Here is a 12840-nt window from a genome sequence, read left to right as displayed (position 1 = left end):
ATGATCGTAGGGGCAAGTGGACACCCAATTATGAAGATCCATTCTTGGTCAAGAAGGTTTTCTCTGGCAGAGCCTTGTTGTTGACGACCATGGATGGCGAGGATTTTTCCATCCCCTGTGCATGCGGACGCAGTTAAAAAATACTTCGTATAAGAGACCCGCTGGACGAAAAGAATAAAATAGTCCAGGCAAAAAGGGCATCCCGGCGAACCAGAAAAAATGGAAAAAGGTTCGGGCAAAAATTAGGGATAAAAAGGAAAAATTGTACACCCGGCAAGTCGAAAACCCCACAAGGGCGGCTTGGGCAAAAAAGGGTATCCCGGTGGACTGAAAACCCGAAAGGGCGGTCCAGGCAAAAGAGGGATTGAAATGAATAACTGCGTCTATCATGATCGTTCGTGTTTTGGTTAAGACACATGGATAATCCCGGCAGGGATCGGTCAGAAGCGTCTTGTTCAGAAGGCAGAAAGCACGGAGAGTCTTGAGGACATATGGGGTGTAACCGAGTTGGAACTCGATGAGATCACGGTTTCACATTACCATTAGGATAGATTTTTCCTTTTGTGCGTAATTACCTCTTTTCAGGGATTGCTTCCTTTGTATTGCTCAGTTTTGAGCCACCTTTTTCAATCAATAAAATGCATATTCAGTCAAATAATTTTGTTTTTGTTTTCATTACCGCTTTGATTGCAAAAACATCTGTTTATTTTGATAAAGAATCTTTGCAATTTGAGACATGGAGGTCCCTTCCGATGCATGTTTATAAGATTAAAAACTTGAAATCTTATTCGGAAGGTTGAGTGACCCAGGTGTTGAAATCTTGGCACCCCTGGGGCACGTTTTTATCTGACGATCTCTTTTGCAGGTGCTGTTAGATATTTTCACTCACATGTAGGTTGTGATGTGAAGCTTTTTTTGACAGAAGATCCCCGTGGAGTCCAATCAGGGACAAAGGTATTGACGAATGGAAAAGACGACGGAAGAACGTGCGACGATCCTGGAGGATTAATCAAGAAGACTCTTCAAAGTCTGAAGAATTGGAAAGTTGATACCAATTTGAGGGGTTCGATCTCCATAGAGTACCAGGGATCGACGAGTCGACGAGTGTTCCGTGCCAGATTTTCCTTAGTTCCCCTAGCAGGGTCGGGATTGTTATCTCCCCAGCGGGTTCAAGATCGGTATTTCCCCGGCAGCCAGGTCTGAAGGTGGCAGTTTCCCCAAGCAGTGTTGGGATTGTTGCATCCCCAGCAAGTCAAAGATTGCTGTTTTCCCCGCAGAGCGCGTGGGTGGTTTCTTCCCCAGCGAAGTCCCCCAGGTGGGTCGGGTTCAGTGGAGGTCATCCCTGGTAAGGGCGGTCCTTTCCCCAGCAGCAATGTTATTCCCCAACAGGGTGGAGATTGGAGCGTTAGCGAGTTCCTCAGCAGAGTGCCTCGAGCTCCCCAGAGGAGTCCCTTGAGGGGGATACTTTTTATGCATTCATCATTTAGATAAGCATAGCATATTGCATAATTCATCGCGTAGCATTTCCTTAGTTATGGAGCATTACGCTGAAAAAAAATCATGCATCATCATTGCAAGCATAAGCTAGTCTCAAGCCGTGGTTACCGTTTGAGAAGTGGTTTCGCTGGTTGGAAGATCAGCATCAGCATTGCAAGAATCAGTTACTCAAGCCGTGGTTACTGTTTGAGAGTTGGTTTCGCCGGGTGTTGGAAGATGTTACTCTGAGGAGTTTAGCATCATGACGTTAGAGCAACAATGTTCCCCAGTAGTGCGATATTGGAGGAAGAATTTCTATCGGGCGAGATGGAAGTTTGAAGATGATACTCCGAGGAGTTTAGCATCGTGACGTTGGGTCAATGGTATTCCCTAGTAGTGCGATATTGGAGGAAGAATTTCTGTCGTGCGAGATGGAAGCTGGAAGGTGTTACTCTGAGGAGTTCGACATCGTGATTTTGGATCAACAGTATTCCGCAGTTAGTCCCCGGCAAACGTCTGTCTTGTTTTGACGTATGTAGACGTCATCCTTGCGATACCAGTAAGTGTCGTGTTGATCCCCGTAATATCCCTTCTTTTGTGTCAGTAAACATCATTGTTCGATGTCAGTAAACATCATTGTTCGATGTCAGTAAACGTCGAGTTTCCTTCCTAGTCATCAGTAAATGTCTGGTCGAATATCCCTTTTTTGGTGTCTGTAAACATCATTGTTCGATGTCAGTAAACGTCAAGTTCCTTCCCAGTCATCAGTAAATGTCTGGTCGAATATCCTTTCTTTGGTGTCAGTAAACATCATTGTTCGATGTCAGTAAACGTCGAGTTCCTTCCCAGTCATTGGTAAATGTCTGGTCGAATATATTTTCATTGGTGTCAGTAAACATCATTGTTCGATGTCAGTAAACATCATTGTTTGGTGTCAGTAAACATCATTGTTGGTGTCAGTAAACATCATTGTTCGATGTTAGTAAACGTCGAGTTTCTTCCCAATCATTGGTAAATGTCTGGTCGAATACCCTCTGATATGTCGACATCGTGATTTTGGATCAACAGTATTCCGCAGTTAGTCCCCGGCAAACGTCTGTCTTGTTTTGACGTATGTAGACGTCATCCTTGCGATACCAGTAAGTGTCGTGTTGATCCCCGTAATATCCCTTCTTTGGTGTCAGTAAACATCATTGTTCGATGTCAGTAAACATCATTGTTCGATGTCAGTAAATGTCTGGTCGAATATCCCTTTTTTGGTGTCTGTAAACATCATTGTTCGATGTCAGTAAACGTCAAGTTCCTTCCCAGTCATCAGTAAATGTCTGGTCGAATATCCTTTCTTTGGTGTCAGTAAACATCATTGTTCGATGTCAGTAAACGTCGAGTTCCTTCCCAGTCATTGGTAAATGTCTGGTCGAATATATTTTCATTGGTGTCAGTAAACATCATTGTTCGATGTCAGTAAACATCATTGTTTGGTGTCAGTAAACATCATTGTTGGTGTCAGTAAACATCATTGTTCGATGTTAGTAAACGTCGAGTTTCTTCCCAATCATTGGTAAATGTCTGGTCGAATACCCTCTGATATGTCGCCATCAGAGTGGTGGTTGGTGTTATTTCCGACATTGCCAACAGAATTATCACACGAAAATGGAGAACGAGGTTCATTGTTTGGCAGCAAGAGTAATATGAAGTTATCGGGGTTCAAATGCGGTGATCCGGGATCATCCGCGCGAAAGAAAATATTTGTCCGGGGTTCAAGAAAAACGAAAAAAAGAGGAAATCATCAGAAAGTTTCGGGGTTCAAGAAAAGAAAAAATATAATAATCCCCAGCGGAGCGCAAATTGTTCTTCTGTTCTTGGTATTCAATCACTCTTCACCCTGATCATCTGAAAGCCGAGGCTATTCATATCGACAGGTTCACAGTGGATTGAATAGGGGCAGCTGTAACACCTCAAAATTTGCCCTCCTCTCTTTGGACTAGCTTAGCATATTGCATTTCATGTTTTAAGGCATTAGGCATTTGCATATTGCATATCATGTGGATAAACAAGTCATCCTCCTAAGTCTTTCTCAAAAGATAGAGAGGTTAAGAGATTCAAGCCTGAGGGTCTCATAAATTGATCACTAGCCATCTGAAGGTATGTGCTTCAATTAGGGTTTTCTTGGTCCTTCAAAAGGTTGAGTATTATCTTGATTGCAAGGGTACATCATCATCATCATGGTTATGTCCTTATCAAAGGTTTCAGAAGTCAGGATCAGGTTCATTGGGATTAGGGTTTTGACCTCTAGTAAACCCAAATCAGTGCCATTCTACCAGTCAGGGTTTCTCAAGGAGATGGGGTCTATCTCTTGGGTGGAGATCATATGGTCATTATCTTGAGCTTACAAGAGCTAGGGTTTCATTTTGGAGCTAATTCCTCAAGTGGTTGAGGCTCAAGCTGATCAGAGCACTTCTAAGTCATCTGTCAACCAGAAAGTCAACAGAAAGTCAACTGAGGGTTGTGAGGTGGAAAAATGAGTTTCAACACCTCATTCAGGTTCAAAGGAAGTTCATTTGTCATTACAAATGCATATCTTGAAGAATTTGAGGTCAGATCAAAAGTTTCCAAAAATGGAAAGTGGTCTGTAATTGAAAGTTTCCAAAAATGGAAAGTTTTTGGTTCAAATTCAACTTGATCTTACATCATCAAATAAGCTTCAAATGAATTTTTGTCCAACATGAAAGTTGAATATCTCTCTCTCCCATTTCCAAAAAGTCCAAGATCTTGAGCATCTGATGAATGGTTAAAGAGATATGGTTCAATCATTGCCAAGTGTGCTTGAAGCTTCAAAAGGCCATAACTTTTGGCTCATAACTCCAAATTGAGTGCTCCTTTTTGCCAAATTATTCTCATGACATGAACTTTCCAAATCATTCGTCACATTGCATGAAAATTCATCTTATGATCGTATGCATATTCATGCTTATTTTGGAGGGAAAATGCTAAATTTGAAATTGGTGCATCATGGGAACAAATCACCATTGCCATTGTGTTAATTGGAAGATTTTAAGTGATCATCCATTGGTTACTGTTCACGTCCATTTGCTCCATGCACCATGCAAAATGTCATTTTTGGCCAAACACCTTATTTTCACTTAATCACAATTAACCTTGCTTAATTTTGATTAGAATGTGATTAGCACAGAGTATATATACATAATCATAACAGAATTTGGCATTATTCATCATTTCTAGATCTAAAACTTTTTCCCTCCAATTTTTTCTCTCAACCAAAATTCAAATTTCTTCCACATAAGCCTTCAATATTCTTCCATATTCTTGCTCTCTGGTGTTGATTTAGTATAGATCAAGCCTTGGATCATCAAATTTGGACCAGAATCGTGTGGTGCAAGCTCAAGAACACAAACATGGAAGTTCAGATTTGAGCAAGATCTAAGCCACTACAAGCCTTAATTCCTTCATAAAGCTTCATCACAGTGAAAGAGGAGTAGATTTGAAGCTTGCTAGGCCTTGAAACTGCAGATTCCAGAAGTTGATCTTCAAGAGGTAGGTTTTTTGAATCTCCTAATTCTCAAAACTATTGCCATGATAGTGTAGATCTCATGTTGTTGATGATTCTGGTATAAATTTCGTGTGAAATGATGTACTATTGCATGAGACATGCTTGATTAAAGTTTGGTGCATCAAAATGTTCTTGCTCGATTATGTAAATCCATGGCTTATTTGTCTGTAATTTTGATTGATCTGGAACCTACATAACATGAACTTTCATTTGATACGATTATTTTTGAAATCTAGAAAAAAATTGAAAAAGAGCACTGTTCATTCCGCCGTCTTTGCGAGGAAGACGGCTGTTTCCGCCCTTAGACCGCCGTCTGCAACTTATGTTGCTGGCGCTAGGGTTTTATGATTTAGATGCCACGCGTGCTGCCACGCCTTTGCCTGTTGGCACTTCCATATGCCTACATTCCTTTGACCAGTCCACATATGCATGGACCTGCTGATGTAAGCGCGCCAGCTCATTTAATTAAACTCAGCATTTTGGCCTCGTACACGGTTTGATTCTGCCTGAAGCATATTTTTTCAAATTAATCTCCATTTCCTCATTTCCCTCCGTAATTGCATATGCATATTTCATTTTATTTCAATTATTTTTTACCAACTTTGAAAAATCATATCAATTTGAAAATAAGTCCAATTCACCTCCAATTTTTTTTCACATGATCATATGGATGTCTAGAATTTTTTGATGTTGATTTTAGAATTTTATCATTTTTGGAAATCATATTGTGTTGAATTGATTGAATATGTATGCATTTGGACCTTGCCTCATTCATCCTATTGTAAAATGCTCATACATGATCCAATTGCCATGAAATTTTGCATGATAGTTCTTAACATGATGATGGATTTGTGTGATTTTTATTTGGCATTTTTTGCTATTGTCTTCACTGTTTGGGACACCTGTACTTTAGGTGTGACAATTTGTGTCACACAATTGGATGTCTTGCTTGTGCATTTTATTTCTAGGTCATTTGAGTTCTTTTGATCCTGATTTTTGGCATGGTGATTGTGTTAGACATGTTGTATGCTCATGAAAATTTACAAAATTGTTTGACTCATTTCTGTTTTGATATGGAATTTTGATTCTTAATGTCCATTTGAATGCTTTGAATTTTCCTTTGACTTCTCTTGCTTATTACATGACTTTGCTTGGTGATTTTGATTTGGTCCTTTTTAGGACATGTTCACGATTGTTTAAATGAGCTTTATGTTGAGTTTTAGTTGCTGTTTTGACTTTTTTTTCTCCATCTTTGACCCTAGGCTTTGCCTTAGGGGTTTGGACTCACATTTTGTGTTGTGCATTTCAGGTTTTCAAGCAATTAGCCACATTGGATGATATGATCTCATCACTTGAGATACAAGTTATTTTGGTTGACTAACCTTGCTGTTTTGTAGGTCTTGTGGATGGTGAATCAATTTAGTTTGCTTGCACCTTATGCCTTGCACCTTTGTTGTCTGATAATCGGTTGTCTGACTATTGTTGATTGTTTGATTTGTCTGAATGTAAATATTGACTGGTTTAGCTTTTCTCACAGGTAATTTAGCCGCTTTAACTCATTATTTGAGTTGCTTTGCTTTGCTTGTGGTTGGCATACCACTTAGGTAACTTCCTATTCTCCATGTAGTCTGGAAGACCTGTCATGTTATGTTGGCAGGCACCTGTCTGAAGCCCTCCTTAAGAGGCAATGTTTGTCCTTGTTTATCTTTGTGCCTTGTACATATAAAGACCTCCTTAATGAAGAGGCATTCGCAGATAGAAGGGATGTACAATCCATCCCCTGCTATTCAGTTGAGTCCTTCATTTTGCTCACACTGTGTGTTGACGCATTTTGAATAAAAACCCAAAATCTTGTACATAGAGTCAGTCATTGTGGAATAGAGTTCCTCATTCTGGATTCCCACACATTCTTTGATTCAAGCTCACCCAGGCCCGGGTTAAGAGCTATGAGGCATAACCGTCATCTCCTTTTCATCTGCTCACCCTGACGGTCAATGTCAGTGGTTAAGAGCCTTAGACACCTTTTCCAGTATTGGCTTGTTTGTCAAGGTCAATATGACCCCTCGACTAAAGCCCAGCCTTGTGTGAGCCGCTTGTTTGCATATAGGGTGTGGTGATTGCTTTTGATGTTTATCTGCTTTTGCTTCTCATCTCCTTTCTGTAGGAGTCGTATGATCAACTTTCGAGGAAGTTGAACGTACGTAGAGATAGACTTGAGTTGACTCACTGCCTGTGTGAGTCAAACTCTTGTTAGAGACCTCAACCTAGGGTTATAATTTGCATGATGACTATTAGGCTCGAGTCAGTCTCCCTTTTAGTCCGTTATTCCCTTGGTCTCTGGTTAGGAGAAAGTTTCTCCCCTGTTAAGGGGAACTACGTCGCCCTGATCCTCATACCAGATGAGGTACGTAGGCAGGAGATCGTGCGAGATCTCTTCGGGCACCCTTTTCTTTTTTGCGTGTGTTTTGCTTGACATCTATTAGGTCCGAGTTCCCGAATCCCTTTTAGTCTGAGTGTTCAACCTATTTGTTTCTTTTGACGTCTCAGCGTCTTCTTAGTGTTTGCTTGACAGCTTTTAGGTCCGAGTACCAGACTCCCTATTAGCTCGTCTGTTTGATAACCTTTCTATGTGTGTTAGGAGTCTGATGTAAGTCCAGCCATTGGCATTCGGTTTCCTGTGTGTGTTTGTTTGTTTGGAGTTGGATGTAAGCCCATCGATTGGCATTCCGTTTCCTATTTGTTGTGTGCTTGGAGTCTGATGTAAGCCCAACGATTGGCATTCGGTTTCCTATTTGTGGTGTGTTTGGAGTCTGATGTAAGCCCAACGATTGGCATTCGGTTTCCTGTTGTGTGTTTCTTTTGACGTCTCAGCGTCTTTGTGTTGTGTTTTGTTTCGGCGTGCGTTAGCTGAACTACGGTAGCTCTGATTCTCATTCCAGATGAGATACGTAGGCATAGGATGCGATATCCTAGCGAGCCCGTTCCCATTTCCCCGAACTACGTCGACTCTGATGTTTGTTTCTGACAAACTACGTAGGCCCAGGATGCGACATCCTGCCGAGTCCCCTTCCTCCGTCTTCCTTCACCTGTGTGCTTATTCCAGTGTGTGTGCATTCTTTTTGAGCAGTTATTTAGCAACCTTTTTCTATTCTTCTGAGCGTAGATCCCGTCGAGTACGACGGACGTGAGGGGTGCTAATACCTTCCCCTTGCGTAGCCGACTCCTGATCCTTGCAATCTCCGGTCGTAAGACCATTTCCTTTCCAGGTTTACTTCGAGCGTTTCCTTTCCCTCCTTTGGGATAAATAACGCACGGTGGCGGCTCTGTTTGTTTGCTTTTTCCCGCCGGTTGTTTTTCGCGGATGCGACACTTTTGTGCTAGGGAATTCAATGAGAGCTCAAATTGAAGAACCATTGCCATGTTCATCCAAAGTGGAAGATACAAGATACTTTGAGGATCTCCAAAGGAGCTTGTTTGGTTATGTTGATTTCTTGAGCTTACACTTATTTTGCTTACATATTCCAAAGGATGGGAGCTACTTGGATCATCAATATGATCTCAAGAGAGGAACTCCATTTGTGGTCTTGTTTCTTATCCCTTATCTCTTGTATGATTAGGATTTTATCCATTCTTCTTCTTCCCTCCACTCTAACCTAAGCCAAAACTTTTGTGCAAACATTTAACACTTCTTTTCAAACATTAGAAACCTAAGCCTTATGCTTTTGATTTTCAAACTTTCTTTTCATAACACTTATTTTGAATTGAACTTTTTAATCAACTTTGACCATATTTTGTAAATACTTTTCATTGGTAAATATAACTCATTCAAATGTTTTGTGGTTTCAATGGCCACTTTCTTATTAAAACTTTTCATAACCATTAGCTATTAGGTTTGAGTTATCTTTGAGGTACAATGAGTCTTCCATGCTTATTATAGGGTTAACCCCTCACTAGCATGTTGAAGCTATCCTCATATGGTGGATTTGTGGTTTTTAGGTTGAGTTTTCTCCCTTGGATAACAAAAGACCTTAAGGCTTTTGGACCAATCAATTCACCAACTCATTTTGAGATTTTTACCCCGAACTACGAGGTTTTTATCCTAATCTTTTTTAAGATGGTACGTAGGTGCCATACCACGATTTTGGTCCTGAAAGTTTTTCATTTTTTCATTTGGCACTTGGCCTAAAGTTCATTTGCATGCATTCATGCCAATTTCATATGTACCATCCATTCATATCAAAAATTGCAAGTATCCTCATAGATTCAAAAGTTTGTGGTTGGGTCCTTGACCTTGTATTCATGTGTGTCAAGCCTAAACCTTAACTTATGTTAGTGGAGTGCTCTTTGATAATAATATTTCACTTGATCTTAAAACCCAAGTTTTTGTGGGACACTTTGGTGTGAGTTTATTTATGGGACTTCTTGCTTGCTTTAGGGTGATCTTGGAAATCCTAATTCATGAATATTTGGGCTAGTTGGTCACTGAGGATTGATTCATCCCTTGCCCATGGTTTAGGGGCTTGATATGTGTTTCCTGATACTTGGATCTAATGCTTTGTTTCATCCAAGTTTATTCACGTTTTCATTTATAGGCATAGTCATTTGATTCATTGCTTGTGGTGCATTCATATTCATACTTTCATAATGCATCAACTATTTCTTATTGTGGATTTACTAGTTCATGATTTCACTTGCATCTAGGATCCATGGAACCTTAGTCCATTATTGCATTCCTAGGCCATGATTCCATTCACATTCATGATTCATTTCATTTTCTATTTTCAATGCCATTCAAACCGTTAAAAGGAAATGGGATTTCACTATTTTCATAGAATTTAATAACTCTCCATACATTCAAAATCACATCATAATTCAACCATAATCCAATCCCAAATAATCCCAAGTCTCAATTGCATGTGGGATCCTATTACATAAACCGTTTCATTTTAGTACAAAAACCACTGTTTGAACCAATTTCCAAACCTTCCATTTCGTATATAAACCATACAAATACATACATCTTCATTCAAAGTTACAAATTTAACCATAAACCAATATACAATTTCCAATTCCAAAGTTACAAAACTATAAACAAAGCTACATAAGTCAATTTGCGAAATCCCATGTATTCAATTCTAATTTAAACAATACATTGATGCCATACATTAGTAATTTAATTACCTACATTACACATTCAATGCATAAAAATTACAACAAAATTCCAACCATCCAATTCCAATCAAGCCCATTCAAAGCCTTTCATTATCCATTGAATTCAAGCCATGCGCCTTGACTTTCAACCATATTTTCTCTCGCTTTCAGCCCATGAAGTTGTTGCTTGCAGTGCTCAACCAATTGCAGTTGCCTCTCTATCAACAATGCTAAACTTATATGCTTTAGGCAATCAATAACCTTCCAAAACTCCTACTAACACTCCATAACATAATCATACCAAAGAATAAACTTCCAAAACAACTAACTGGTTACCTAATATAACAGGATAAGAAAGCTGAACCACTTAAAACCTTCGGAGAAAAAGACCTCAACAATTCATAACGGACCCTCCTCTCTAACCGATACGAACCCCCCTCCAACCGTTTTCTCAACCACCCTTCAATCACCCTCTCAACCTACAAACAGAACGTAACCAACCTACACCAAATCAAGCAAAAACGACACAATTCACATTACCTGCATCTTACAAACATAACAATGCAAATGGAAGTTTTAGTCCTCATCACATCATTATCAAGTCCAAATAGCAGCTTCTGTCCCGACAACACAATTACCGCTGCCAATGAAGAGATTCAAGATTTGTCATTCGGATTTGTTCTCTCTTGACCTTGATGGAAAGATCCTGAACAAGCATTATGATGTAACCGAACATGTTGCATCATCGTGCCGAAACAGAAGCATAGACCAAGTGAAGCCTTGTAGCACCAGGTTTTGGAGCTCGCACCAATTCGTGCCGCTTACAGCAGAGTACATTTTATCCTTGTCAACCGTGAATGGATGCAGACTTATTGCTGCAACATTAAAGCCATCATACCGTTAACAAATTGTAAATGGAATAGAAAACCTTTAGGGGACGTTAACTTGAATTTCTGAATAACGGAAACTTGTGGATGGAATAGAAAGCACCAGCTATTAAAATCAACCAGCGGCCAATGCAATTTCGTGCAGAATTCCAAACTTGACAAACCTGCAGCGGAGAGAAATGAAGGTTAAGCATGTCAATCTAACAGGTATCTGAGTACAATAATTAGCAGTGCATCCGAACCTTGAAACAGTTTTCTTACACCGGAAAATATTAACTAGCTTGAACCTCCTAATGTTCTCACTAAATACTCCAAGCCACTTAACAGAATGGTACAACAGATTTTAATAGACTTAATGTGACAAGAGTCTAATTTAGAATTAACAACATTGTAACAAACAACACTAACCAAATTTCACTCTAACTAACATAACCTCATAACAAGAATTTTAACTGTTTTCAACATCCATAACAGAATTCCACAATCAACATAACCTGTAGGAAGCCTAATTCCGCAAAAATCTTCAACAAGACATCAAACCACTCATGAATTTTCACCAAGTTTTCACTGCAGTAAAACACAAGTAAATTAGCAAAGGCAGTAAAAATTCAAAAAGGAACCCAAAAGAGAATCAAGACGAAATCAAAGCAAGAAAGTGTAGGTTCACATTACCGTTTTCAGATCGAATACCAAATAAGGCAGACCAAAATCGGAACACCTTAAAGCACTTCCAAGAGATACCCTTCTGGATCTCCATAAGCCATCTGAAACCCTAGTTGTTGAGTATAAAAGGTGAGAGGGGAGAGGACGAAGAGAGGACGAAAAAAACTCTAATTCTAAAAACGACGAAAAAACCCTAGAGCTAGAAAATTTGAGCAGCGAAAGAGAAGAAGCTTAAAAAAGAAAACTTTGAGGCAAAGAAGGAAGATCCAAGCCTTACCGTCACCGCCGAACCACTGCCGAAGGTGAGCTTTATTGTTTGAATTTCTTTAAAGCCATTGGGTTTTTGCATGTAGAGTGAAAGTAGGGAGTCCGAGCGATTGAGAGATGACGAGAGGTTGAGGATTAGATTCAGAGTGAGAATAGGGAGAACGAGGTCGAGAGTGACGAGATTGAGAGAGGACGAGTGAGATTGAGGGAGTGAGGACGATGAATGATTTCTAGGTTCTGTTACCGTTTCTCTCACATACTCTTCTTTTATTTATTTTTTAAAAACAAGCATTTAAGCCATTTTAAAACTTAACACGTTTAGTCTTCCCTTGCACCTTTTATTAATTAGTGTTTGTTAATGCTTTTTTGTGTTCCCAATCCATTAATCTCTTGGTTAAACCCAACAACCAGGCGGCTAGGGTTACGTTTTGGATTCCTCCAACGTTTTAATTAGTTGTCCATTAACAGTAGCCCATCTCATTTTAATTAGTTTTTATTCTAAACTATCCTAAGCTATCCCTGTTCATATATTCAAGTTGTTATTAAAATAGCAAATGACCATAAGTGGCCTAGTGGAGAGAGAGAAATTTCACTTTCTTTAGTGGGATGGGTTCGATACTTGGGAGTAGCATATCTTCATATTTTTATCAATTTAATTTAACCGTTATTTAGTTGTTTAGATTTTTAAATATTTACTTTTTAGATTTAATTGATAGTTGACTTTCCGATATTGGGTTTTATTCGATTAGTCGATTTTTATGTGTTAATTAAATTTAATTAGGTTATTGATATCTATGGTCATACCCTTACACATATAAATAATCA

The sequence above is a fragment of the Lathyrus oleraceus genome, chromosome 3 (assembly GCF_024323335.1).
Source record: "Lathyrus oleraceus cultivar Zhongwan6 chromosome 3, CAAS_Psat_ZW6_1.0, whole genome shotgun sequence".
NCBI lineage: Eukaryota > Viridiplantae > Streptophyta > Magnoliopsida > Fabales > Fabaceae > Lathyrus > Lathyrus oleraceus.
Note: the sequence above shows the minus strand (reverse complement) of the source record.